Source organism: Papio anubis, chromosome 1 (genome assembly GCF_008728515.1).
Source record: "Papio anubis isolate 15944 chromosome 1, Panubis1.0, whole genome shotgun sequence".
Lineage (NCBI taxonomy): Eukaryota > Metazoa > Chordata > Mammalia > Primates > Cercopithecidae > Papio > Papio anubis.
This window is the reverse complement of record NC_044976.1, coordinates 181988931-182011858: the sequence shown is the minus strand read 5'-3', so window position 1 is coordinate 182011858 and position 22928 is coordinate 181988931. Positions and strand designations below refer to the sequence as shown.

The 22928-nt window shown below is 37.4% G+C and overlaps 1 protein-coding gene and 1 pseudogene across 1 annotated transcript in view; both read left to right on the top strand.

Moving 5' to 3' along the window:
* The window catches only part of LOC116275398 (centrosome-associated protein 350-like), a 41663-nt gene that overhangs the window by 127 nt on the left and 18608 nt on the right, over nt 1-22928 (top strand). The window lies entirely within an intron of this gene.
* On the top strand, nt 12712-14308 carry LOC116271266 (annotated as a pseudogene).

Below are 22928 nucleotides of genomic sequence, written 5' to 3'. Positions count from 1 at the left end.
TTGCTCCCCGGAGAAGTGTCCCTTCTTCATTTGGCGATCAGGCATATTTGGGGAGATTCCGGGGACTGACTCCAGTGGCAAGGATGATCAGTTTCTGTTCCTTTTCGGTGGGGATCACATTCTCAAGTATAGGGAAAACTTTGATCTACTCTAGTCTAGCGGTTGCTGAAGGTAGTCTACCGGTTTATTCACAGATAATTTGGGGAGAGATTTAAAAAGCTTTATGTTTTGGAAGTTAGCAGTATTTTCCTCCGCCGCCTTTTAAATGCCGCTCAACATCCAATGTCACAATATATGAATTGGAATTTGCCTGAATTTTAAATTTTGAGATAGAAAGTTGCACATAGGCATAGATTTTAATGTTTTAATGCAGTAGCAGATCCTTCATATGGGAAAAAACAGGTTGTCAGAAATAGTGATCAGTAACCATGTACTCCACCTGATTGTTTTGTTTTGATGGTGATCCTTGTTTTGAATTTGGGGAAGTCGTTATTGTTACCATGTTAACGATACCTCCTGCCCTGTATTTGAAGAGTTTTAAAAGAAAGACTATCTTTGGTAGAGCTAGTAACAACCTGAAAAGTTCTGTAGAAACAATGATAAAATACAAAAAGTTGCCCTCCATTCTAAAAATCTGTTAGTTTAAAATATTGTTTTTAAACAAGGAAATGCACTGCTAATGACATGGAATTACGACTTTGAGGGATTAGTTTTTCGACCCATGCTGGAAGTTGCTTCAAAGCCATAGGCATATAATAATTAGTTTCGGTGTGCTAAATTGACAAATTTCATTTAATGTAATAAAATAAATCTGAATCATTTGAACTGTCATTGCATTAAATTTAAGATACTGTAATCTGAAAATAAACTTCAAGCTAGAATACATTATATGTGTGGATAAATACATGCGCATCTCTGTATCTCTTCTGTTCATCCTCAGTAGCAGAACTTTGTGTATGTAGAGATGGCAAGTTCTATTTGTAAAAAATTTCATACATATGTGAACGAATTTCTTTGATTTTTTGAGATTAATTTGTGTGTGTGTCATGTAAGAGCGTTAATACTTAACCAACCTTCTGTGGGGCAATCAATTTATGAGTTATAAAGTTTTTGGATTTTTTCCTTCTGCTTCTGATTGTCAGTCTTTTGCCCATTTTATAACACTTCTACCATATCATGAGCAGAAGAAAGGAGATGAAGTCCTGCTGTAATCAATTTTATTTGTTAAATTGCTATAACTTATAGTGGGAGCAAAAAAGAAGTTGTCCAAAATAACTGACATCATTTTTTGGTGTGCTTCTATATACATTATTTTGTTTAGTTTTCACAGTGATCTTGTGAAGTATGTATGGCAGATATCCTTATTTTGCAGTCGTGGAAACTGACACATACGGAAGATCATTTATGTGAATGCCTGTCATTTCTGCAGATAATCTGGGATTAGTTTTATTTTAAAGTAAATATTAATATAGGTACTCTGGCATTTGGCATGATTTTAAAATATAAAAAAATTATTCTATTTTTATTCCTTTTTACATGCCACTTGCCCCTTATGCTGATAATCGCCAGTTTTTTAAAAACATTAGTATTTTTATAACATTTTGTTAATTATTGACAAGTCATGAATTATAGTGGATCACTTTACTTCTTTACGTATATACTTTTTGTTTGAACAAGATTCTTAAAGTGTAGTTCATTTCTTGTCTTTCACTTTGTTTGGATACTCAGTTCTGTCCTCTTTATTCTTCCAGTCATTTATACTCTTAGTTATGTAAAACAAACGTTCAAGCCACATGATCAGTAACATAACTGAAAAGTAGTAATATCTTGATGATTTTATTGTTGAGACAACTGATGATTTAAAAAGTTAATTCTCTGTGTATAATTGTGATTGTTATTTTTGCAATGTGAGGCAAACTGAAATAGTTTTCCTTATTGACTTTTCCCATGTCAAAAAATTTTAGTGTTATAGTTTAAAAAAAAACAACAGATTGCATAGTATTTTTTTCTGTATTTTTTTTGTTATTGTTGTTGTTCATTGTTATCATTTGTGGTTATTTTGAGTTATTCTTTGCCTTTCTCATCTGGTCTGTAAGTTCCATAATGGCAGAGATCCTTTAATCACTACTATGCACCCAGTGCCTAGCGTATGGTAATATAGTCAACAAATACTGGTTGAAGAAATTGACTAAAGAATGGTCCCAGGATAATATTTTAAATGCAAAACAAAAGACTAGTTCTTAGTTCCTAGGCACACCTCACCTCTTGGGAATATATTCCAGAGATATGCTCAAATTTGCTAGGTAGCAAGGGAATGACAGCCTGGGATTAAAAAGCCACTGGGAGTATGCCGCAAGTGGAAACTTTATTTACTATTTTAGTGATTTTCCTGGGCGCTCTGGCAATAGTTATGGTAATTTAAAGGAAATAGAAACTTGAAGACCCTAACCTGTTATACTAGTACTATAATTATAGGCTTGTAATAGCTTTTAAATCACTTCTTAATCTCAGCATTGGGAGTTTAAATTCTTCAAGGCCAGCTAGTCCAATTCCCATATTTTATACATAAGAAAACAGAGGGTTGTATAGGGGTGACATCTCACGCATAGTTGGTTTCATAACTGGGAGAAGAATCCACTGCACAGCTGCTAAGTCTACATTTGTTTAATATGTCAGATAATTGTAAAATCAGAACATAATTGTGATCAACCTGGCAGTCTATTTAGTATTAATTAAAAACTCAAAATGGGCCTTTTTTTTTATGAATCAAAAATGTTAACTAATGAATCTGAACCCTCTCCTTTGTAATTGGGACTATAAATTGATACCATTGAAGCAAACTTCTGGAAGGAAATTTGGCATTTCCTATCAAAATTAAAAGTGTATATATTCTTTGATAGAATCATTTCCTGCTTAGGAGTTTATCTTACATAAATTTTAACACAGCACAGGAATTCTTTAAGAATATTTATATTAGCATTATTCCAGGATGTCAATAACTTTTATAAATAATTTTAAAATGTCCTAAATGTCTGTTGGTAGGCTAATAGTTAAAAGTCTAGTATATTTATGCTGTGAATTACTATGCAGTTGTTAACAGGTTTCAGGGTATCTATATTTACTTCATGAGCAGCGGCTGAGCATGTCCTTCAGCTCCTGGGACCATGCGGTGGACCTTCTGGGTTCAAAACCTAACTGCACCACTTTCTAGCTGTGACTCTTGGTGAATTACTAAAAGTCAGCTGTAAATTGGATATACTAGTAGTTCTCATCTTACAGGGGTACCATGAGAATTAAATGAGTTAACACTTATGCCCTAAGTAAGCATTAATAAGCTCACGTGTTTGCTGTTACTATTATGTATTGACTTGGAAGAATGTTCATGATATAAAATTAAGTGAAAAAATAAGTTGCACTATACTGTAGAATATGATTCATTTAAAAAACACAGAGACAAATAAATGTAGTTTTGTTTTCATTTTGCATGTGAATAGAAAAAAGGGCTATAAGGACAGACATTAAACCATTAAACATGTGTTTTTCCTAAGGGAGTGGATGACTTTTCTTTTTTACTTTAGACATTTTTGTATGGTTTTATTATAAGAATTACTTTCATAATTTTTGAAACTTTTTTCTAAAAAAAATTGAAGTAAATTTTTTCTTCTATTAAATAGTGCTACAAATGTAATTTTGAATGTGATTTTTAGAGATATACACATTTAATCAACAGAGTATCTCATAATTAGATCCTGTGTCAAAACATTTGTTAATGGAAGGGCCGGGACTTGGTGACTCACGCCTGTAATTCCAGCTCTTAGAAAGGCCGAGGCGAGTGGGTCACTTGAGGTCAGGAGTTTGAGACCGGTCTGGCCAACATGGTGAAACCCGTTTCTTTCTAAAAATACGAAAACTAGCAAGGCATGGTAGTAGGCCTGTAATCCCATCTACTCGGGAGGCCAAGGCAGGAGAATTGCTTGAACCAGGGAGGTGGAGGTTGCAGCGAGCCAAGACTGTGCCACTGCACTCCAGCCTGGGCAACAGAGCAAGACTCCATCTCAAAACAAACAAACAAAACTTTTGTTGGTTGGGTGCAGTGTCTCATGCCTATAATCCCAGCACTTTGGGAGGCTGAGGCGGGCAGATCACCTGAGATTAGGAGTTTGAGACCAGCTTGGCCAACATAAGGAAACCCCACCTCTACTAAAAATAAAAAACTAGCTGGGCATGGTGGCAGGTGCCTGTAATCCCAGCTACTGGGGAGGCTGAGGCAGGAGAATCGCTTGAACCTGAGAGGCAGAGGTTGCAGTGAGCCAAGATTACACCACTGCACTCCAGCCTAGGTGACAGAGTGAGACTGTCTCAAAACAGACAGACAAACATACTTTTGTTGGTGGAAGGTTGAAATTTAGGAAAATCCCCAATAAATATGTTTGTTTTTCTGCTAGCTTTGTAACCTTAAGTCTTATTTCTTAATTTACAAAGTAAAGCCGTAGGCTAGATCAGTGTTTCTTAAATCCAGTATTCCTAAACTGTGCACTGAAGTAAGTCCTCACTTAATGTTGTCCATAAGTTCTCGGAAACTGCAACTTCTAAGACCCCAAATGCCTCTAATATTAAACATTGAAATAAATGGGACCTATACATACATTTAAGAAATACTAAGAAAAGTCAAGGTAATTATTTACCCACTTATTTCAGATCAGGATGGCAGGGGGCTGGAACCTGTCCCAGCAAGTAGGGCACAAGACAGGCTGCCATTCCATCGCAGGTAGCATTTACACACAGACGCGCACACGCACACACACGCGCGCGCACACAGACACACACTCTTTCTCACTCAGACTGGGACCATTTAGACATGCCAATTCATGTCAGTTCACCTAATGCGTTCTCCTCTGTGATATGGGAGGAAACTGGAGTATACGGAGAAAAGCCACACGGATGTGGGGAGAACATGCAAACTCATACATGATAGCCCTGGTAGGGAATCAAAATTTTTTTCTAATCAAAATTGTAAAGAAATGACATTGAATGAAACTATGCTATGGAGGATCTGCTGTACTGTGGAGCACCATAGTAACTCACCTGGACACTGTGGGATATTTGAGAAATCTTAAGGGAAACAGCAATATTGGATAGCTGTGGGATATTTGACATCTATAGGACACTGCTCAAACTACCAGTTTGAGATACTGCACAAGAGATTGTGTTACCTTTTTTTTGATGACACTGTGTCTTCCAAACGCTAGGTTTTGGGAGGTTGCAGTGATAAAAAGCAAGTACTATGCAAAAATCAGTTTGGAGCAGTAAATGAAGGTGGTGGTGTCCAAAATGATTTCAAGATTTGAGAACTTGTGTAATGTCTAGTAGGTACACACATCTTATTAAGTAGTTGTAATTTTGTAATAAAAATATTTATTTTAATTTATACATATTTTTGAACTGCTATTAAGTTGTTAGGCTAAAAATACTTATTAGGTTGTGAACTTAACTACTTAATAAATGGAACTGTTAGGTATTTTTTTGGCCTAGGGGTTCCATGATTTAAAAAAAAAAAAAAACTGGCATACTGAGGGGTCTGTGAACTGAGAAAGTTTAGGAACCTCTTAAACTTTTGACCAGGACACCTACAGTAAGAAATATATTTTCCATGTTCTGTGTTCCCAGAGGTTGATTTTTTTACATTTACCTTTATTTTTTATTTTTTTAAATAAAACGAACAGACGTGTGTTATATGTGTATGTGTATATATATAATGAAATAAAAGTTTCACTTTTTAAAGTTTTACTTTAAAAAGCCCTCATGGCCAGGCATGGTGGCTCATACCTGTAATCCCTGCACTTTGAGAGGCCGAGGTAGGCGGATCACTTGAGGTCAGGAGTTCAAGACCAGCCTGGCCAACATGGTGAAATACCATCTCTACTAAAAATACAAAAAAATTAGCTTGGCGTGGTGGCGTGCACCTGTAATCCCAGCTACTCGGTAGGCTAAGGCAGGAGAATCACTTGAACCTGGGAGGCAGAGGTTGCAGTGAGCTGAGATCGCGCCACTGCACACCAGCCTGGGCAACAGAGAGACTCTGTCTCAAAAATAAAATAAAATAAAGCCCTCACTAATTTCAATACACCTGATATTTGCAAATCAATCCTATTTAGTTCCATTAATAAAATGCTAGCTCCAGTCCACCATATTGTTTTGTTTTAACCTGCTAACGGGTCATGACGACATACTTGAAAACATGAGTATGGTTGACTTCTAATGTCCAGCTTTAATACGGTTTGTTTCTCTGTTTAGTTATAAATGAAGTTAGACTACGCTTTAGCTTTTATTTTAGATTTGGGTTTCGGGGGGATACATGTGCAGGTTCGTTACATGGGTATATTGCATCATGCTGAGGTTTGGACTTCTATTGAACCTATCACTAAAATAGTGAACATAGTACCCAGTAGGTAGTTTTTCAACTTTTACCCCTTACCCCTGACTTCCCGCTTTTTTTTTTTTTTGAGACGGAGTCTTGCTCTGCCATCCAGGCTGGAGTGCAATGGCTTGATCTAGGCTCATTGCAACTTCCGCCTCCCAGGTTTAAGCGATTCTCCTGCCTCAGCCTCCTGAGTAGCTTGGACTGCAGGTACCAGCCACCACACCTGGCTAATTTTTTGTATTTTTAGGAGAGGTGGGGTTTCATCCTGTTGGCCAGGCTGGTCATCAACTTGTGAGCTCAAGTGATCTGCCCACCTTGGCCTCCCAAGGTGCTGGGATTATAGGCGTGAGCCACCCGTGCCTGGCCCTTTCCCACTTTTGGAATCCACAGTATCTTGTTTTCATCTTTATGTCTCTATTTACCCATTGTTTAGACCCCATTTATAAGTGAGAACGTGTGATACTTGATTTTCTGTTTCTGCGTTAATTTGCTTAGGATAATGGCCTCCAGCTGCATCCATGTTGCTCCAAAGGACATGATTTCATTCATTTTTATGGCTACATAGTATTCCATGGTGTATACATACCGCATTTTGTTTATCTAATCTACTGGGGGTTTTTTTGGTTTGTTTTTTTGGTTTGTTTTGTTTTTGAGACAGAGTCTTGCTCTGTCGCTCAGGCTGGAGTACAGTGGCCTGATCTTGGCTCCCTGCAACCTCTGCCTCCCGGGTTCAAGCGATTCTCCTGCCTCAGCCTCCTGAGTAGTTGGGATTATAGGCGCGCACCACCACGCCTGGCTGATTTTTGTATTTTTAGTAGAGATGGGTTTCACCATGTTGGTCAGGCTGATCTCGAACTCCAGACCTCGTGATCTGCCCACCTCAGCCTCCCAAAGTGCTGGGATTACAGGCTCCCAGCCTATCTAATCTACTGTTGATAGGTACTTAGGTTGATTCCATGACTTTGCTATTATGAATAGTGCTGTGATAAACATACTAGTGTAGTGTCTTTTCGATAGAATGATTTCTTTTCCTTTGGGTAGATACCTAGTAGTGGGAATTCTGGGTCTAATGATAGTTCTAAGTTCTTCGAGAAATCTCCATACTCTTTTCCACAGGGGTTGAACTAATTTACATTCCCACCAGCAGTGTCTGTTGCTCACTTTTTAATGGAGTTATTTGTTATTTTCTTGTTCATTTGTTTATGATTCCTTGTAGATTCTGGATCTTAGTCCTTTGTCACATGTACAGTTTGCAAATATTGTTTTCCCATTCTTTAGGTTACCTCTTTACTTTGTTGATTCTTTTGCTGTGCAGAAGCTTTTTAGTTTAATTAAGTCTTGTTTATCAATTTTTGTTTTGTTGCATTTGCTTTTGAGGTTTTAGTCATAAATTCTTTGCCTAGGCCAATGTGCAGAAGAGTTTTTTTCTAGGTTTTTAAAAAATAGGATCTTTATAGTTTGAGGTTTTATGTTTAAGTCTTTAATACATCTTGAGTTAATTTTTGTATGTGGTGAAAGGTAGGGGTCCAGTTTCATTCTTCTGTATATGCTAGCCAGTTTTCTTTTGTGTTTGTTTTTTTGGAGTTTTTTCTTTTTTTTTTTTTTTTAGCATCGTTTATTGAATAGGTATCCTTTCCCCATTTTTGCTTTTGTCAGCTTTGTTCAAGATCAGCTGGTTATAGGTGTGTGGCTTTATTTCTGGGTTCTCTATTCTGTTACATTGATACATGTGTCTGTTTTTGTATTGGTAACATGCTGTTTTGGTTAGTATAGCCTTGTAGTATAGTTTGAAGTTGGGTAATGTGATGCCACTGTATTCTTTTTCCTTGGCTATTCAGGCTTTTTTGGTTCCATATGAATCTTAGAATTGTTTTTTCTAATTTGTGAAAAATGATGTTGCTTATTTGATGGGAATAGAATTTTTAGATTGTTTTGGGCAGTATGGTCATTTAAATATTGATTCTTCCAATCTGTGAGCCTGGAATGTTTTTCCATTTGTTTGTGTCATCTGTTATTTCTTTCATTAGTGTTTCGTAGTTCCCCTTGGAGCAATCTTTCACCTCCCTGGTTAAGTTTATTCCTGGGTATTTTATTTTTCATGTGGCTATTATAGATGGGATTGCATTTTTTATTTGATTCTCAGCTTGAACATTATTGGTGTGTAGAAATGCCACTGACTGTTGTACATTGATTTTGCATCCTGAAACTTTACTGGTCTTTTTCTTAGATCTAGGAGTTTTTTGAAGGACTTTAGGATTGAACAGAGATAATTTGAGTTTCTCTTTTCCTATATGGATGCCTGTGTTTTTAAATTTTAATTTTCTGCCTGATTCCTATGGGTAGGACTTCCAGTATTATGTTGAATAGGAGTCGTAAGAGTAGACATCCTTGTCTTGTTTCAGTTCATAGAGGGGATGGGATGCTTCTGACTTTTGTCCATTCAGTGTGATCTTGATCTTTTGGAATAGTTTCCAAAACTTGATCTTTTGGAATAGTAAGATTGATACCAGCTTTTCATTTGTCTGGGATAATTTGGCTGTGAATGCATCTGATCCAGGGCTTTTTTTGGTTTGTAGATTTTTTTTTTTATAACTGATTCAATTTTGTAAATCGTTATTGATCTGTTCAGGATTTCATCTTCTTCCTGGTTCAGTCTTGGGAGGTTGTGTGTTCCCAAGAATTTATCCATTTCCTCTGGTTTTTCTAGTTTAGTGCGCATAAAGATGTTCATAGTAGTCTCTGAGGCTCTTTTGTGTTTCTATGGTACGAGTTCTGTCACCTTTGTCATTTCTGATTATGCTTCTTAGGATCTTCTCACTTTTTTTTTTTTAAATTTACCTAGAGGTTTATCTATCTTGCTTATCCTTTCAAAGAACTAACTTTGTTTTGTTGATCCTTTGTATTTTTTTTTTAAATGGTATCAATTAATTTAGTTCTGCTCTGATCTTAGTTACTTCTTTGTTTTCTGCTAGCTTTGGGTTTAGTTTGTTCTTGTTTTTATGGTTCCTTTAAGTTCAACATTAAGTTGTCAATTTGATATCTGACTCTTTTTGATGTAGGCATTTAGTGCTATAAACGTTCCCCTTAACATTGCTTTTGCTGTATCCCAGAGGTTTTGGTGTGTTTGTTTTTCTATTTTCATTTGTTTTGAAGAATTTTTTTATTTCTGCCTTAATTTGTTGTTTAACCAAAAGTTAGTTAGGAGTGAGTTGTTTAGTTTCCATGTATTTGTGGTTTTGAGAGTTCCTTTTGGTGTCGATTTCTAATTTTATTCTACTGTAGTCTGATAATATGCTTGACATGATTTCATTTTTTGAGAATGTATTGAGACTTGCTTTATGACTGAGCTTGTGATCCATCTTAGAGAATGTTCCATGTGTAGATGAGAGTGTATATTCTGTGATTTTTAGGTACAGCATTCTGTAGAAGTCTGTTAGGTCCATTTGGTCAAGTGTCTAAGTCCAGAGTTTCTTTGTTAGTTTTATACTTTGATGTTCTGTTTCTAATGTATATAGACATATACATTTACAAATGGAAATCTCCTTTATAGATGTAAATTTCATTTACAAAAGGATTTCAGAATAGCCAGCTAAATGCCAGAAAAGTGTATTTTAATTGCGCAGGTGATCTTTTTTTTTTGAGATGGAGTCTGACTCCTGTCACCCAGGCTGGATGGAGTGCAGTGGCGCAATCTTGGCTTACTGCAACCTCCACCTCCCGGTTCTCCTGTCTCAGCCTCTTGAGTAGCTGGGATTACAGGCACCTGCCACCACACCTGGCTAATTTTTTTTTGTACTTTTAGTAGAGACGGGTTTTGCCATGTTGGCCAGGCTGGTCTCGAACTCCTGACCTCAGGTGATCCACCCACCTCGGCCTCCCAGAGTGCTGGAATTACAGGCATGAGCCACCGTGCTCAGCCTACAGGTGATCTTTTTAACCTGGCTACTATTTCTTAGGTGAAATTACTAAATTCAGGATGGAGCCCATTAAGGAATAGGGCAAAGAAAGCCGCCTCTGTACCTGGACTCAGCGTGAATAGATCTGAAAAAGGAGGAAGCTTACTTTACCTGACAGTCTACCTTTTATAAACACTATCTAGGATAACTTTCTTTTCACCTTCAGGGAAGACTAATAACAGAGCCGAAAGGTTAGCAGATTTAATTTTTCTTATCATTTAGTTGCTTAAGCTTTTTATTTGCCTTCTACAAACAGTCTTTTTTTAAAAAGCAATAAAAATATTGAAATCTTTTTAAAAGCTTCTGTACACCAACAGGCATCCCTAGATGAAACTGATTTGGGAGCCCTCATTTTCAAATGTACTTCTTAAAGCACAGTGTTCATTTGGAATGTACCGTTGTGATTTTAAATTACCTTAAGTACGATTTCACCATTTTTGTAAACATTTGCTGCTTCTGGGACCTAACAATACTGCATGTATAAGCTGGAAGGTATAGTACTCAGGTCTTAGAAATAAGGATCCCATTTTTACCTTGAATAGTGGCTTTGGCTCTCGGATCCCCTTGGTCAACTTAGCTAATGATTTTTCCCTCTCTAAGCATGCAAGAAAAAAGAAATAAAGGGGGCTAGAACACACAAATCTTTGCAAATTTCTGAAAGCTGAAATTGCTACCCCCTTCAGTATTACCATTTAAACTAATTTCTGTCTAAACCAGCCAGACATTCTGAGGCCTTTAACTAGATCCACGACAGTTAGATACAGTTGGATCCTGGACCTAGTCCAGTTTCTGTTGTAACTTCCAAACCTAGTTTGGATCAGAAATTTGCTCAAACTCGGATAGCTCAAATGCACACCCATGGAGCTTCAGAATCTGAGAGAGAACTTACCCACAATCTCCAGCTGCTTTGAGAGAGCAGTGGACAAAATGAGTCCAGTGGGCACCTTGCTTTGTCATTTGGTGTTCCTGGGAGTTGCTAGAAGCTTTAGTTTGGATCCCACTTCTGACACCATCTATTAAAATAAAAACCTTAGACAAATTAAATTTAACAGAATTTGATTGAGCAGAGAACAGTTCATGAATCAGTCAGCTTCCAAACCAGAATAGGTTCAGAGAACCTCCTTAGACTACCCTTTATACAATAGATCATCTCTGAAAATGTGTGTAGTTGCTACATTTTTGTATGATAAGTTATTAAATGTTATAGAGCAATAATGATGTAAAGAAGACCTTTGTATAAATAGAAGGATATTTTTCCAAAGAGAAAATCTGATTGATCTTTGATTAGTTTGGGTTTTGGTGATTTTTTAAAAAGCCATTTATAGTTTTTGTTGTTGTTAGTGGGCTTGTAGAAGTTGTTTCTGGAATTGTGGCACCTTCCTTTTTAAAAACTATATCTAAAAATCATTGATGAGTAATAGTAATAGCACTGGCCATAACTTAATAGGTTTCTTTTCTTTTCTTTTCTTTTCTTTTTTTTTTTTTTTTTTTTGAAACTGAGTCTCACTCTGTCGCCTGGGCGGGAGTACAGTAACGCGATCTTGGCTCACTGCAATCTCCTCCTTCCAGGTTCAAGCAGTTCTGTCTCAGCCTTCCAAGTAGCTGGGATTACAGACATGCACCACCACGTCCAGCCAATTTTTGTATTTTTAATAGAGACGGGGTTTCACCATGTTGGCCAGGCTGGTGGTCTCAAACTCCTGACCCAGGTGATCTGCCTGCCTCGACCTCCCAAAGTGCTGGTATTACAGTTGTGAGCCACCGAGCCCTACTGGCTTCATTTCGTTCATGATTTCATGTCTAAATTTTAAAAGTGAAAATATTTTATGAAATAATTTCTTTTTAATTTTGAGATTGTTTTAAAATATAAAATATATATGCATATGTATACTTATTTTTTTTAAGTGTTACCATGTAAGATATTTTCTGTTTAGGAATGTCTAACCTTTTCATGTTGTATAAAATACCTGGCTTCATATGTGTATTTGTGCCTGTTTGCTTTTAAGAATTGGATTCTGAGACTTATCAATGTCATTTGGCAAACAGGTCTGGAGCACTCAGTGTGGCTATATACTGTGCATGAACTAGGGATATAAAGAGGAATAAGGCCAGGTGTGGTGGCTCATGCCTATAATCCCAGCACTTTGAGAGGCCAAGGCAGGTGCATCACCTGAGGTCAGGAGATCCGGACCAGCCTGGCCAACATGGCGAAACCCCATCTCTATTAAAAATACAAAAATTAGTTGGGCGTGGTGGTGCGTGCCTGTAATCCCAGCTACTAAGGAGGCTGAGGCAAGGGAATCACTTGTTCCCGGGAGGTGGAGGTTACAGTGAGCCGAGATTGCGCCACTGCACTCCAGCCTGGATAACAAGAGCAAGACTCCGTCTCAAAAAAAAAAAAAAAAATTAGAGGAATAAACTATCTCCACAGTTTTATGTAAGAGACAGATATGTCAATAATAGTACAGAGGAGTAAAGAGAATTGATAAAATTCTGTGGATGGATTCATAAAGAGGAAGCAAGTATACTGCATTAAAGAGTCATTAAAGGCTTCCAATGAAAGAAAAATTGTTTCCATTTCCTTAAACAGCCTCTCAGTGACTAAGTTATTGAATGTAGAAGGAGACTTTTGAAAATGATCTTGCTTTCCGCGCTACCCAGAGAGGGGTGCCTACAGTGTTGTTCTGGATTCCCATTGTAACTTAAAGGGAAATGTTTACAATATCCAGAGGCCTAGATGTCCTGCAAATGAAGGAGGAGGATGTCCTTAAGTTCCTCGCAGGAGGAACCCACTTAGGTGGCACCAGCCTTGACTTCCAAATGGAACAGTACATCTATAAAAGGAAAAGTGATGGCATCTGCATCATAAATCTGAAGAGGACCTGAAAGAAGCTTCTGCTGGCAGCTCATGCCATTGTTACCTTTGAAAACCCTGCTGATGTCAGCGTCATATTCTCCAGAAATACTGGCCAGAAGGCTGTGTTGAAGTTTGCTGCTGCCACTGGAGCCACTCCAATTGCTGACCACTTTACTCCTGGAACCTTCACTAACCAGATCCAGGCAGCCTTCCGGGAGCCACGGCTTGTGGTGCTTTGACCACCAGCCTCTCACTGAAGCATCTTAGGTTAACCTACCTACCATTGCTCTGTGTAACACAGATTCTCCTTTGCGCTGTGTGGACATTGCCATCCCATGCAGCAGTAAGGGAGCTCACTCAGTGGGTTTGATGTGGTGGGTGCCGGCCCGGAAAGTTCTGTGTGTGTGTGTGGCACCATTTCCCGTGAACACCTGTGGGAGGTCATGCCTGATCTCTACTTCTACAGAGATCCTGAAGAGACTGAAAAAGCAGAGCAGGCTGCTGCTGAAAAGGCTGTGACCAAGGAAGAATTTTAGGGTGAATGGACTATGTCAGCACCTGAGTTTAACACTACTCAGCCTGAGGTTGCAGACTGGTCTGAGGGCATGCAGGTGCCCTCTGTGCCTATTCAGCAGTTTCCTACTAAAGACTGGAGTGCTCAGAAGACTGATCTACAGCTCCCACTGCTCAGGCCACTGAATGGGTAGGAATAATCACTGAATGGTCTTAAGCTGTTCTTGCATGGACTCTTAAGCAACATGGAAACAGAGTTGATGGAAAATTAACAGCAGTTTCTAAAAAAGGCAAAAAGAAATTATTTCTTTTTTCCTTGGAGTTTTCCTCAAAAAGTGATCATTGTGTCTGCTTTAAAAAAAGAATTCAGAAGGAGAAGCTGGGCGTGGTGGTGTGTGCTGTAATTCCAGCTGCTTGGGAGGCTGAAGTGGGAGGATTGCTTGAGCCCAGGAATTCAACAAGACTAGCCTGGGCAACATAATGAGACCCTGTCTTCAAAAAAATAAAAAATAAAAAATATATACACTGAAAAATCTACTTCCTATCCTGGACCCTCACTTCCTCTCCTTGGAGTTAACCAATATTAACTTTCTTATGTATAAGGGAAAATTCTATAGTGAAACTTTTATACTTTTAGGCAAAAAATAATCCTGACTTGCAAACTGTAAGACTCCTTTTTGTAGATATATTCCTTGATATTAATTTAGAAAAGTACTCAGGATAACTAGATAGTAAGCAAAAGTGTAGGCCTATTTTTAGGGCTCCCCCCTTCTTTTGGTTATTCCTGGTCCTGTTTGCTGCCCTCAGCTCTCCTAAAGTAAAAATCTATGGGTGTCTTGTTTACGAAGTTTAACTCTGTTTCATCAGTGTGGGGCATTGTGTTCTCTTTTATCCTTACTCTGCCTCCTATGCTGCAAAGGCCAAAGTAGTACTAATGTTACATAGTATCTTCTGGATTTCCTGGATTACAGTAAGTCACTCAGTTTTTGTAAAAGTAGTTGTTGAGGTTTATATTTTATAAGTAGAAACATGTCAGGCTAAATTCTCAGGTTAGTGGTATATTAGACTATGTTATGGGAGTGTTGGTTATTCTGGAATTTACTTGGAACAGTGTAATAGATCTGAGTTATAACTGAGTATTTTCCACTTTTTTGTCTGCTGGTCCTTACTAAATCTACTATTTGTCCATTTTATGTTGAGGATAGATAGTAGGAATATTGCAGACTCGTCTTTTTCTTAACCTTTCAGGCAGAGATGATTGTTATATAGGATCTGATATAGATGAGAGAACTGAAATGTAGCAAAGGTATGGGAAATATTCTCTCTAAGAGCCAGAATGAAGTCATTTTTTTCATCTTTTATCCCTTAATGCCTGGCACTTAGTAGGAGGCCAATAAATATTGAGCAAAATGAAACTATGTGATTGAATGAAAACACTCTCAATACATGTGAAACAAAAATTTGCTGTTAGAAGATAATTGAGAATTGGCTATTTCACAATGTCATCTTATATCTTACTTGTGTATACACACCACAGGTATAGATCATTGTTTCGCAAATGTTTTGGTATTAAGACCGCCTCATGCACTTGAGTTATGAAAGACTCAAAAAGATTTTGTTCATGTGGGATTTCTCTATTGATGTTTACTATATTTGAAATTTTCAATGTACTTGTTTATTTAAAATAATGATAAACATATTGCATGTTAAAATAATAACTTTCTGTTATTGCTGTTGTTTTCTTTTTTTTTTGAAACAAAATCTTGCTCTGTTACCCAGGCTGAAGTGCAGTGGCGCAATCTTGGCTCATTGCAACCTCTGCCTCCCGGGTTTAAGCAATTCTCCTGCCTCAGCCTCCCAGGTAGCTGGGACTACAGGCGCATGCCACCACACCCGGCTAATTTTTGTATTTTTAGTAGAGACTGGGTTTCACCATGTTGGCCAGGCTGGTCTCGAACTTCTGACCGTAGGTGATCTGCCTGCCTTGACCTCCCAAAGTGCTGAGATTATAGGCATGAGCCACTGTGCCCTGTCTTGTTTTGTTTTTAAGACAGGGTCTCACCCCGTTGCCCAGGCTGGAGTGCATTAGTGCAGTCATAGCTCACTGCAGTCTTGACCTTTAAGGCTCAAGTGATCCTCCAACCTCAACCTTCTTAGTAGCTGCGACTACAGGTGCGTGCCACCACACCTGGCTAATTAAAATAATTTTTTTTTGTAGAGACTGGGTCTCACTATGTTGTTCAGGCTGGTCTTGAACTCTTGGACTCAAACAATCCTCCTATCTTGGCCTCCCAAAACACTGGGATTACAGGCCTGACCCACTGCACCTGGGCTTAACATTTTTAAATGAAAAATAACTACCTGTATCTCAACAGTAAAAAGCAGTGAGTGGCATTGTTTGACGTTTTTCAACTCTTTTTAATGTCTGGTTTAATAGAAGACATCTGGATTCTCATATCTGCTTCTGTCTGCATTCAGTCTGCTGTGATATCATATGTCATGTGGTCTTTGGAAAACTCCATTATACATTCATAAGAGAATGAGAATAAAAAAGACAAAGTCTTAATATTATTATGGAAATAGTTTTGATTTCAAAGACGCTTCCTGAAAGAGTGTGAGAGACCCTCAAAGATCCATGAACCACACTTTGAGAACTGGTAGTACAGATTATAAATTCAGAGTAGAAAAGAACCTTACAGGTCATATGGTCATCTCTTCTTGAGGTCACCTTTTCTTGTTGTTGTTTCTGGTTTATGCAGCTAGATTACTGAGATAAGGAATACCTCATTTGTTTTTTGTGGGATAATCATGAGCTGGCATTTGGAGATGGTGAGTTTGATGTGCCGTTCAGATCTCTAAATAAGCAGTTTGATATGTGGGTTAGGATATCAGAGGTAAAATCTGGTGTTTTGGTAGTCATTGGCATGTAGGTGGTTTTGAAAGCCTTTTGCAAGAGTGAGGTTGCCCAGCAAGAGAGTATAGTGTTAGAAGCAAAAAAGCTGGTCACATCCTTCTGAGCTTCAAGGTTTAAAAGGCATATAGAGAAAGACTAGCTAGTAAAGGAGACTGAGAAAGGAGTGTAGTGTATAGAAGTCAAGGGAAAAGAGTGCTGTTTTGTTGTTGTTGTTGTTGTTTTGTTTTTTTGAGATGGAGTCTCGCTGTGTCACCCAGGCTGGCGTGCAGTGATGCGATCTCAGCTCACTGGAACCTCCAACTCCCTGGTTCAGGCGATTCTCCTGCCTTAGCCTCCTGAGTAGCTGGGATTACAGGCACGTGCCACCGCACCCGGCTGAAAAGAGTGTTTTTAGAGAATGGTTAGTTGTAATGAAGCTGCCAGGAGGTCAAGGTCAAGTAGATTGAGGATTGAAAATACCCATTAGATTTGGAGATGAAGAGGTTTTGGTGATTTTAATGAGAGTTGTGGAGAAATGGGGATGGCAACCACATTGGAATTGCTTGAAGAGTCAAGAGTCTAAATGTACACTGAGTGTATTTTTGGGACAGTCTCACTCTGTTGCCAGGCTGGAGTGCAGTGGTGCGATCTCGGCTCACTGCAAGCTCCGCCTCCTGGGTTCACGCCATTCTCCTGCCTCAGCCTCCCGAGTAGCTGGGACTACAGGCGCCTGCCACCATGCCCGGTTAATTTTTTGTATTTTTAGTAGAGACGGGGTTTCACTGTGTGAGCCAGGATGGTCTCGATCTCCTGACCTCATGATCTGCGCACCTTGGCCTCCCAAAGTGCTGGGATTATAGGTGTGAGCCACCGCACCCGGCCCCAGTAGGCACAAAATTTTTAACAAGGCAAATATGTTTGCTAAGTTGTAGCTAATAATTAGCAGTGGTACCCCTCTAGTAATTTCTGCAAATGATCTACGTACATTATTCCCTTTTAAGAAACACTAACGTTTTTTGTAAGGTTGAAGCCATAGACCTAGTAGTCAGTGTTTGCTTTGAGTGGGTGGCTAAGAGAAATGTCTTTCCTTCTGAGTAGTTTCTGCTGTTCAATGAATCTAGATGGCAATGTTTCATTATTCCAGTTTAACTGTTAATCACCCTGTTCGTGTCAGTGAGTGCATAAATGAGTATCCAGTAGCATTTATGTGTATTTATTATACTTTTTTTTAGTGTAATCATAATTAGGCTTTTACTTGGTGATAGAGCAGTAGCATTATCTTTTACTCCAGTTTTCTGATTTATTGCACGTTAATGATGACATACTTTTATCAAATGGCTCCCATTATTTCCATGACATCATATATTTAGCTTATGTGACTACCTGTAGCGCTTTTCTTTGCCGTTATCAGCAGGTCAAATTTTTTGTGTGTGTTCCTTGTAGTTTGTTTTGCTATATATTCTTACAGGCTACTTGCAAAATAGTATGTGAATTTCATTTCCTTATTTTTCATTTCTTTTCATTTTATATTTTTTCAGTTTCTTTTTTCCTCCCTCATTTACTGCCATAGTGATAAATATGTTAATTGTTCCTCTTTCTTATGAGTGGTTTTGCAGCCTGGCCCTTTAACTGCCTCTTCTGCTTCTGAGATCATGTTTCTTAACACTGCTGTTGACCCATCATACCTCATCCTTCCACTGGCAGACCTGCCTTTGATTCTCCTTTATTTTTTTCTGTTTAAATGGAGCTCATAACAGCTTCTAATGCTGTCGTTTGTTCATTTGTTCATTGAAGGTTCTGTTGATCTCTAGATGAGTAAGAAGATAGAGTCCTTAAGGACCACACAACCTTGTGGGAAGACTGATACATATATGCTATTTGTAACTCTATTATAGCACTTATTATATTGTATACTATTTGTTTATGTGTGTATCTCCTTTACTTGATTGTGAGCCTTAAGTGCTCAATGAATGTTCATGGAATGAATGAATTATGTATAATGTATGTATGTGTGTATGTGTATATAATGATAAGAACTATGAAAAATGAACAGAGGCCAGCCATGGTAGCTCATGCCTGTATTCCCAGTGCATTGGGAGGCCAAGGCAGGAGGATTGCTTGAGGCCAGGATTTGAAGAACAGCCTGGGCAACAAAAGAGACCTGTCTCTAAAAAAAATAAGGTAAATTAGTTGTACATGGTGGCACATGCCTGTATTTCTAGCAACACAGGAGGCTGAGGCAGGTGGATCGCTTGAGCCCAAGAGTTTCAGGCTACAGTGAACCATGATTGCACCACTGTACTCCAGCCTGGGTGACACAGCAAGACCCTGTCTCTAAAAAAGAAAAAAAAAGAAAAGGAAAAAATGAAAAGAGTACTATAGGAAACAGAGAAGTACTAATTGAAGTACTAATTTTATTAAGAGCCAGTTTGGGAAAGATTTAAGGAGATGACAGAGTTTGGCTTTGAAGGGCATTCTTGCCAGAGAAAATTTAGGAAAAGACAGTGTGGAGATAATGAAATGTTCTGGATATTCAAAGAATGTACTCTAGATATACCTATTCGACAGGAAAGTAGTTACACAGTTTTGCTTAAAAAAAAATAAAAATAAAAAGGTGAGACTGTAAATTAATGTTGTGAAGGTCCCCAAGTGTCCATCATGCTAAGGAGTTTGGAGCTCTGTCCCATAAATGATAGTCATTGAAGAGTTATAAAATCAGAATTGCTAGGTTCTGTTTTAGAATGATAACTTAGATTGCAGTATGGAGAATGGATTTAGGAGCAGGATAATTTAGGAAGCTTTTACCATAATTTAAGCTAAAGATGATGCTTTGAACAGAGGCAAGGGGAAGAAAGAAAAATTAGAGAAACATCTTAAATTTTTTTTTTACAAACAGCTTTATGTATGAGGCATATTTTACATATCATAATAGAGAAACAAAGGTATAAATGATATGGTAACTAAATATATGATGGAATGTGGGAGAGATAGGAATGTCAAAGATGAGCTAGATGCGTGTTAATCCAATTTATTAAGAGTACAAGAAGAAAATTTTGAAGATAGATGATAATGAATTTATTTGGTTTTGAACATGAAAAATTTGAGGTGCCAATGGTACTTGGAGATAGACATCAAATAGACTGAAAACTTGCATCTAGAGCTCAGAAATAGATCTGAAGAAGAAATATAACATTTAGGAAATAGTTAAAGCCATGAAAGTATGTGAGGTTGCCTGGGGAGAAGGAGCTAGAGAAGAAGAGGCCTAGGAAAAAGCCTTGGAAATGTTACCATTGATAAATTAGACAGAAGTAGAGAACCCATCAGGAGTTGAGAGGTAAGAGATAAAACAATCAAGAGGCAAGGGAAACAGGAGAAATATGTTTTACGAATCCCAAAAGTAGTGAGAGTTTTAAGGTGAAAGTTTAAGATCCCAAATATTAATAACTTAGTGTTGTAATGCCTGTTGACTGGAAAATTGTATTACTAGAATGTAGGCATATTTCCTAGGTTTTCTAGACAGATACAATTCTTTTTTAATGTTTAGGCTTTTCTAGGACTTTAGTAAGAATAAACCTGTAAATCAGAAAAAAATACAGCTTTTTAGACTATGCTCCAATTTTTGGTTTAAAAAATATGGACTTTTTAGTTGAAGAACTGTTCATAACAAAGTGAAAGATAAAGGCAACATTTTGTCAGTGGGCTTAAAAAAAAAACCATTTTCTGATGACCAGAGAAAACCCTGCACATATCTGTGAGAGGAACTGTCATTCATTTTGGGGGTATTTTCTGTATTCTCTCTCTTTAAAACAGTACATTTCTTAACACATTTTGTGTAGTATATTTGAGATTCATTTCCAGTATGCTACAAAAAATGTATTAAGAAATATATGAATATAAGAAATATAAGAAATGAAATACAGGAAATGAATTTCAAATATATTTTTCATTAATAGCTTTTTTCCCCTCTAAGTACATGATTTAGAGGTTTGAAATGAATGATTATTTTGTTGGATCCTCTTTTTCTGTAGGTTTTTATCTTTTTTTTCCCCCCGTGAGGAAACTCAAATAAAGGGAAATTAGAGAAAGGCATCCAAGAATGCAAGAGCAGAAAATGAGGTACTAGTGTTACGGGAACTGGAAAATTGTGAAGAACAAGACCACTTTTTCCTTTCCTTTGGGGCCACTTTTTTAAAATTTGTTTTTCTTTGATTTTCCTCTTTGTTTTTCATTGTATTTTTCAGCTTGGCTCCTTATAGCTCATGGGTCAGTTGCTTATCCTTTCAATTCCAAAATTCTGCAGTCTCTTTTTCCGGAGACCGGATAGGCTGCTTTCCAGTCACTTCCTTAGTCCTTATCCAATCAGCTAGAGCTGGAGTGAGGGGCAGATCTTTGTGGATCACAGTAGTGGGTAGGGGTAATTCCTTAGAGAAAAGGACTCTTGGTAGGCTAAACACAGTGATTGATGTCTTTAGTATTTACACAGTTTCATTTAACAAAGCTTTATGGGAACATTTTGAAGGCATAATTTGTGATCAGTTGTTTTGTGCCTAGTGGGAAGGTGGCCTTTTTGACTTCTGAAAAATGTTAGTTGAAGGAAGGTAAACATGATAAATGCTGAGTTCAGCCTAGAGGTTATTCTTTCTGGATGAGGGGGGAGAGATGAGTATGAGTAGAGATACACAGAGGACTCCAGCCAAATTGGTAATAGTTTATTTCTTAAACTGAGAGGTAGGTACATGGGTGTTTTATTATATCATTTCTTATGTCACTTGATGTGAAGAAGAAAGCTGTTTTCTGATAATTGAAGATTATTTAAATTTAGACCTTGGCAGACAGTAAGCCTCAGAAAATAAAGCAGTCCAACAGGCTATTGAAGGCTTAGAACATTACTGTACACTACTGTAGACTTTATAAACACTGTGCACTTAGGCTACACTAAGTTGATTTAAAAATCTTTCTTCAGTTATAAGCTTAGTTTACTGTAACTTTTTTTACTTTATAAACTTTTTTTTTAAAACTTTTTGACTCTTTTGTAATAATTCTTTGCTTAAAACAAATATACAGCTATACAGCAATAGTTTATATCCTTATTCTGTAAGCTTTTGTTCAATTTAAATTTTATTTTTATGTTTTTACTTTTTATGCTTTAAAAATATTTTTCAAAATAAAATATTTGTAAAATATGTATTTTTATTTTTTAGTAAATAGCAGGAGCACACTCTATAATAACAATAAAAATATGGTATAGTAAATACTAGGCGATAGAAATTTTTCAGCTCCAATATAGTTTTAAGGGGCCACTGTCATATATGTGGTTTGTGTTGACCAAAACATCATTGCATGGGCATGACTATACAGAGAACTTTGGCTGTCTTCCATTATGGGAGTAGAATGTTGTGACAAGCTTATTACTATATGATAGAATGCTTAACTTTATGTTTTAAATTTAAAAAAATTTAAATTGACACAATTGTTGTACATATTCATGGGGCAATAGTGATGTTTTGATACAATGTATAGTGATCAGATCAGGGTGATTAGCATATCCATCATCTCAAATATTTATCACTTGTTTGTGTTGGGGACGTTCAGTATCTTGTCTTCTGTCTACTTGAAAATACACAATATGTTATCGTTAACTATGGCCATCCTACAGTGCTATAGAACACTAGAACTTACTCCTTCTATCTAGCTATAATTTTGTATCCTTTAACAAATCTCTCCTAAGCGCCCTTAACTCCCCTCCCAGTCCCTACTAACCTCTGTTCTACTCTTCTATGAGAAGAGCTCTTCTGTGAGCTTCTGCATAGGAGTGAGAACATGCTGTGTTTAACTTTCTGTTCCTGGCTTATTGACTTAACATATTCGTCCTCCAGGCTCATCCATGTTGTTGTAAATGACAGAATTTTTTTCTTTTTAAGGCTGAATGGTATTCCATTGTGTATATATGTTTTTTCTTTTCTTTTTTATGGAAATGTGAATGGTTTTGACTTAAAGTGTATTTTGCCTAATATAATTGTGACCTCCCATGTTCTCATTTGGTTACTGTTTACATGCAGTTTCTTTTTTCATCCTGCTAACTTCAGTCTATTTTTGTCATTAGATCTAAAGTGAGTCTCTTATAGACAGGATGTAGTTCCATATTTTCTTCATCTGTTCATCTGTTGTCGGACACTTGGTTGTTTCCATTTCTTGGTTATTGTGAATAATGCTGCTATAAACATGGAAGTGCAGATAGCTCTTCAGTATACTGATTTTCTTTCCCTTGGATAAATATGCAGTAGTGGG